Consider the following 7,039-nt stretch of genomic DNA (forward strand, 5'->3'; position numbering starts at 1 on the left):
GGGCTAGTGGAGTCAAGGGATATGGGGGGAAGGCAGGCACGGGTTATTGATTGGGGTTGATCAGCCATGATCACAATGAATGGCGGTGCTGGCTCGAAGGGCCGAATGGCCTCCTCCTGCACCTATTTTCTATGTTGCTATGTTTCTAAGTATCTCGGAGACACAACAGACTGCAGATGCGGGGAATCTTTACGCGAGACACAATGGGCTCAGGATCTGGCCGCTGACTTTCCATTTGCCCTGTTTGGTTTATCCAGTGATGGTGGGGCCCGGCGCCATTGTGTGGATCCTGTCCGTGGCCGCGGGTGAGTTGTCTTTCTGTTTCTCAGTGGGGTCGCTCTTGGGAAGAGTGGGGAGGGGGGGGGGGGGGGGGGCAATGAGGGGTGGGGGGGGGGGGGGGACAATAATGTTGCCAACTGCCAACAATAGAGTTGTCAACTAAATTGGTTTGGCCCTTGTCCCGTATTTGACCGCTGCTACTCGGGTCGAGGGGACAGTCGGGTCGGACCCCGCCTCACCCGTCCCGACGTAGTGCAGCCCGTGGAGTGCAGCAGCAGCAGCAGCAGCAGCGCCTCGCCCGTGGCCCCGTCGGTCGGTCGGCAGCCCGGCCAGCTGTCCGACCTTCGGACCTTCGCTGACCGCCGACACCACCTCCTTCTCACGGCCGATCATCGGTTCACGAGTTGGACGGGGCGCCGGACTGTGCGGGCGGCCCCCGGGCCAAAACTCCTCAGCTGGCCCCGCCGGCTGGGCTTTGTGTACAGTCCAGCACCCGGGGCCAACTCATCATTCACCCAGTCACGGCCCAGTCGGTCAACGAATTGCCGTGGGGAATTTGTCCCGTATTTTGACCTCTCGTCCCTTATTTGGGAGTTAGAGAGTTGGCGACCCTTGACCCAAGCCTGTAGATTGCAAACCGAGTTATTGGCCACGTGGAGGCTGGGAACATGGACACATCCCAAAGTTAAATGGGAAATGGACACAAAATGCCGGAGTAGCAGGCGTATAGGGAAGAGGTTGATCTGGGAGTGCAGGTGCATGGTTCCGTGAAAGTGTAGTCACAGAACGGCCTTTGGCACATTGGCCTTCAACAGTCCAATTTAAAGCATAAATGTTGCATTTTAGTATTGAGTATTGAGTATAGAAGTTGGGAGGTCATGTTGCAGATGTATAAGACATTGGTGAGACCGCATTTAGAATATTGTGCTCAGTTCTGGGCACCGTGTTATAGGAAAGATATTGTCATGTTTGAAAGGGTACAGAGAAGATTTACGAGGATGTTGCCAGGACTAGAGGGTGTGAGCTACAGGGAGAGGTTGAGCAGGCTGGGTCTCTATTCCATGGAGCGCAGGAGGATGAGGGGAGATCTTATAGAGGTGTACACAATCATGAGAGGAATAGATCGGGTAGACGCACAGAGTCTCTTGCCCAGAGTAGGGGAATCGAGGACCAGAGGACACAGGTTCAAGGTGAAGGGGAAAAGATTTCACAGGAATCTGAGGGGTAACTTTTTGTGGGTGTATGGAACATGTTGCCACAGGAGGTAGTTGAGGCTGGGACTGTCCAAATGTTTAAAACAATATCTGGACAGGTATATAGGATAGATGTGGAGGGATATGGGCCAGACACAAGCAGATGGGACCAGTGTAGATGGGACATGTTGGTCGCTATGGGCAAGTTGGTGGAATGGGTCTGTTTCCACACTGAATCACTCTGTGGTTTTCAATGTGAGGCGAGGGTAGGGGAGAGGCATTATTGAGAACCTGAGGGAGAAACATTCCTTACACAAAGTGGGATAGATATAGGGAACGAGCTGCTGGAGGAGGTAGTTGAGACAGGTGCTATCGTGCCATTTAATAGACATTTGGACAGGTATATTTAAGGTGCAGGTTTAAATCGAAGGCAGACACAAAATGCTGGAGTAACTCAGCATCTCTGGAGAGAAGGAATGGGCGACGTTTCGGGTCGAGACCCTTCTTCAGACTGATGTCGGGGGAGGGGGCGGGACAGGGATAGAATGTAGTCGGAGACAGTAAGACTGGTGGGAGAACTGGGAAGGGGAAGGGGATGGAGAGAGAAATCTGAAGTTAGAGAAGTCAATGTTCATACCGCTGGGGTATAAACTTCTCTACATCAGCGAGACCAGGCTCAGGCTCGGCGATCGTTTCGCTGAACACCTCCGCTCAGTCCGCAATAGCCAACCTGATCTCCCAGTGGCTCAGCACTTCAACTCCCCCTCCCATTCCCAATCTGACCTTTCTGTCCTGGGCCTCCTCCATGGCCAGAGTGAGGCCCAGCGTAAATTGGAGGAACAGCACCTCATATTCCGCTTGGGTAGTTTACACCCCAGCGGTATGAACATTGACTTCTCTAACTTCAGGTAGCCCTTGCTTTCCCTCTCTCTCCACCCCCTTCCCCTTCCCAGTTCACCCACCAGCCTGACTGTCCCCGACTACATTCTAACTTTGTCCCGCCCTGAAGTCTGAAGAAAGGTCTCGACCCGAAACTTCACCCATTCCTTCTCTCCAGAGATGCTGCCTGTCCCACTGAGTTACTCCAGCATTTTGTACCTGCCTTGGACAGGTACATGGAGAGGATAGGTTTGGAGGGATATGGTCCAGGTGGGACTAGTGTAGATGCGACATGTTGGTCGGTGTGGGCAAGTTGGGCCGGGAGGATGGCCTGTTTCCATGCTGTGTCACTCTGTGACTGTACACAAGTGCTGGAGTAGCTCAGCGGGCCAGTCAGCATCTCTGGAGAACATGGACAGGCGAAGTCTCGGGTCGGGCCCGTGAAGGTCCATGTAACTAGCGGGTCCCAAGTACCAAGTAGACTTTGCTTGCCGCCCCCAGGTGTTGTCGCTGAGAAGATCACAGTCATTCAGGACACGTCCACCATTGAGGCCACTGAAGGCGACACAGTGATTCTCCCGTGTAGACACAACATCACGGATCAAATATGGGCCGCCATTGGTTCAAGGGAGCCACAAACGGGACGCGTGTTTCCAATGAAACAGCGGAGTACAGAGGTCGTGTCTTCAGACTCAAAGCGCCGGATGCACCGGTTACATACATGGACGCTTCTCTACAATTGAATGACGCGCGGGTTAACGATTCCGGCCTGTATTTCTGTCAGGTGAAAACTATGAGCAGCGAAGCATATGGGACAGGGACGTATCTCACGGTGAACGGTAAGTGATCACTCCACTATCAGACCCGCAGCCCGGAACAGAAGGTCATAAATAAATGATGAGTGAGCGAATGAGTGAATGAAACGATATTATCAAATGCCCTTATTTATGGTCACTAGATTTCCACGCTGTATAGAAACATAGAAACATAGAAATTAGGTGCAGGAGTAGGCCATTCGGCCCTTCGAGCCTGCACCGCCATTCAATATGATCATGGCTGATCATCCAACTCAGTATCCCGTACCTGCCTTCTCTCCATACCCCCTGATCCCCTTAGCCACAAGGGCCACATCTAACTCCCTCTTAAATATAGCCAATGAACTGGCCTCAACTACCCTCTGTGGCAGAGAGTTCCAGAGATTCACCACTCTCTGTGTGAAAAAGGTTCTTCTTCTCATCTCGGTTTTAAAGGATTTCCCCCTTATCCTTAAGCTGTGACCCCTTGTCCTGGACTTCCCCAACATCGGGGAGCAATCTTCCTGCATCTAGCCTGTCCAACCCCTTAAGAATTTTGTAAGTTTCTATAAGATCCCCTCTCAATCTTCTAAATTCTAGAGAGTATAAACCAAGTCTATCCAGTCTTTCTTCATAAGACAGTCCTGACATCCCAGGAATCAGCCTGGTGAACCGTCTCTGCACTCCCTCTATGGCAATAATGTCCTTCCTCAGATTTGGAGAACAAAACTGTACGCAATATTCCAGGTGTGGTCTCACCAAGACCCTGTACAACTGCAGTAAACCTCCCTGCTCCTATACTCAAATCCTTTTGCAATGAAAGCTAACATACCACTGCACTGCCTGCTGAACCTGCATGCTACCTTCATGACTGGTGTATGACACAAAGGTCTCGCTGCATCTCCCCCTTTCCCAATCGCTAACATTAGATAATTCGCTTTCCCGTTTTTTGCCACAAAATGGCCATTTATCCCCATTATACTGCCTCTGGCCAACATTTGCCCACTCCCCCCGCCTATCCAAGTGACCTTGCAGTCTCCTAGCATCCTCCTCACAGCTAACACTGCCCCCCAGCTTAGTGTCATCCACAAACTTGGAGATATTGCCTTCAATTCCCTCATCCAGATCATTAATATATATTGTAAATAGCTGGGGTCCCAGCACTGAGCCTTGCGGTACCCCACTAGTCACTGCCTGCCATTGTGAAAAGGACCCGTTTACTCCTACTCTTTGCTTCCTGTTTGTCAGCCAGTTCTCTATCCACATCAATACTGAACCCCCAATGCCGTGTGCTTTAAGGTTGTATACTAATCTCTTATGTGGGACCTTGTCGAAAGCCTTCTGGAAGTCCAGATACACCACATCCACTGGTTCTCCCCTATCCACGCTACTAGTTACATCCTCGAAAAATTCTATAAGATTCGTCAGACATGATTTACCTTTCGTAAATCCATCCTGACTTTGTCCAATGATTTCACCACTTTCCTATCTTTCTCGTTATTCGTTAAATGTCTCGTATTAACATGATGTGTCACCATGTAAATTGTAAATCAAATCGAGCGAGAGAGAGATGTGACTGATCTATAACACTAGCCGATTAAAAACAACGTATTTCCTCAGGCAACCACATCCCAAACAGGGAGTGTAGGAAGGCATGAAATCCTGGAGGGGGGGGGGGCGTTCCCCCACTTCCCATGTTTTGAGATGGGGGGACAATCCCCCCCCCCCCCCCCCATGTTTTGTAATCTGGATTTCGAATTTGGGTGTAAAAAATAATAATAATCTCCGCTTTCCACGAGACAGTGGGGTGTCACTGTTAAGCTTTTGTTAAATGTCTCTATTAACATTGTATTAACATGATGTGTCACCATATAAATTGTTCGTTCTTGGCTTTCCCCCCAATCTAGTTTCCGTCAGAAACACTGAATCAAGCACTTGAACAACTAATCTTTATTTTAACAAAGCACAATCACATTTCAAACACTGACCTACCCCACCGCGTGTTCGATCCTCGTATCTGCCTGATCAAGCCCTCTCGGCCTCGCTCGAGCAGAGACGCTCCAGAAGGTCACACAGTCCCAAGAAAAGATCCTGTAGCGAGTAAGATAGTCCACTCCTGGTAAATCCAATGGACTGACGTGTAGTATGCAACGGAGCGGAATGTGGGCTATTTCTTCGGCCATTTCAGTAACCCGACCCAACTTAGTATATCCCTCTCGCGGTGTAATCAGTGTTGCGGGGGAACAGTTTGTGTGTGTGATATAGTGTTAAATACATAATTCATAATTCTGTTATTTTTTGTTAATGATTAATATGTTAATAAATTATAATTCTGTTAAAAATACATTGCAAACGTCCCGGCAACTTTACCCTGGTGTCCCAGCCGTGCTGATCCGGGCCAGACTCCCCACACGCTTTGGAACGAACATAGGCATCTTTTTGCATTTGATTGTGAGGCAGAGAGGCAGAAAGAAAATAAGGAGAAGATTTTTACCAAAGATCTTTGATTTTTTACGAGGATGTTTCCGTAACCGGCTACCGTCTCTGCACTAGTTTCTTTGCTCCGCTATGGGATCTTTGGTGCGGAGACGGAAGCTGGTTACCGATGAAAGGCCCCGCGAACGGGCCGGTTCAAGCCCCGCGATTCGGGGCGGACGAAGCTGCTGTTGCTGGAATTCGGAGTCGGTCACCAACCAGGTCAGCTCCCGATGTTACCGTCCACAGGGCCCACGGTTGAAGCCTCGCGTGTGCCGCTAAAAAACTGTGTCCCCCCCGTGTTTTGACAGCGAATTCCACCTGCTAAGGTGGGAACTGCAGATGCTGGTTTACACCGAAGACAGGCACAAAAAACTGGAGTAACTCAACGGGTGAGGCAGCGTCTCTGGAGAGAAGGAATGGGTGACGTTTTGGGTCGAGACCCTTCTTCAGACTGAACTTCAGACTGAAGAAGGATCTTGACCAGAAACATCGCCAATTCCTTCTCTCCATAGATGCTGCTTCACCCGCTGAGTTTCGCCAGCATTTTGTGTCTACCTTCGATTTTACCAGCATCTGCAGTTCTTTCTTAAACGAGAAGGAATGGGTGACGATTTGACGTTAGAACAAAGAAGAACAGCGCTGAGAGTTACTCCAACGTTTCGTGTCTATCTTCGATCCAAACAGGAAGCATTGATGCTCTGCCTTTTATTTTGCAGTGGGAAGAGACGAGGTCTTCACCGTGAAGCAAGGTCAGTCCTGAATGGTCGCGGTTGAGGGCCAAACTGTCCTCATGTACCCACAATGCCAGTTGCTCCAGTACCACCCTCCCCACCCCTTCCTTCCTACAATCAGTCTGAAGAAGGGTCCCCACCTGAAACGTCACCCACCCATTTTCTCCAGCGATGCTCCCTGTCCCACAGAGTTGCTCAGGCAATGTTGTGTCTATGTCTTGGGTGAAAAACCAACATCTGCAGTTCATTTCCTACACAATGATGCGCTGTTCAGATGTGGCTGTGAGCTGGACTGATCTTGAGGGGCCGAATGGCCTGTTGTTGTTGGCAGGTTCTGAGCTGTTGTCTTCTCCACAGGGAAGATAAAAAGTGTCACCATTCTGCTGCTGATCCTGGCAATCTCGGTCATGTTGGAAGGCTGCTTTCTTCTCGTCATCATCCACCTCTGCAGGCAATACCGTAGAGACAAACGTAAGGACAATGAACTATTTAACTCCCTAACCAGTCGAAATGGATGGTTCAGGGTGTCACCCATGTACAGTAGACAGTGAAGAAAGCAAATGGCCTGTTGGCCTTCATGACAAGAGGAGTTGAGTATAGGAGCAAATAGGTCCTTCTGCAGTTGTACAGGGCCCTAGTGAGACCACACCTGGAGTATTGTGTGCAGTTTTGGTCCCCTAATTTG

At 49.9% G+C, this 7,039-nt stretch overlaps 1 long non-coding RNA gene across 1 annotated transcript; it reads left to right on the top strand.

Moving 5' to 3' along the window:
* Positions 1–3,085: 3,085 nt before the first annotated feature.
* On the top strand, positions 3,086–6,827 carry LOC129694212 (uncharacterized). Its single transcript, XR_008722980.1, has 3 exons — positions 3,086–3,190; positions 6,340–6,372; positions 6,712–6,827. It is a non-coding gene; the product is annotated as an uncharacterized LOC129694212 (long non-coding RNA).
* Positions 6,828–7,039: the final 212 nt, after the last annotated feature.

This window comes from Leucoraja erinacea, unplaced genomic scaffold (genome assembly GCF_028641065.1).
Source record: "Leucoraja erinacea ecotype New England unplaced genomic scaffold, Leri_hhj_1 Leri_57S, whole genome shotgun sequence".
Taxonomy (NCBI): domain Eukaryota; kingdom Metazoa; phylum Chordata; class Chondrichthyes; order Rajiformes; family Rajidae; genus Leucoraja; species Leucoraja erinaceus.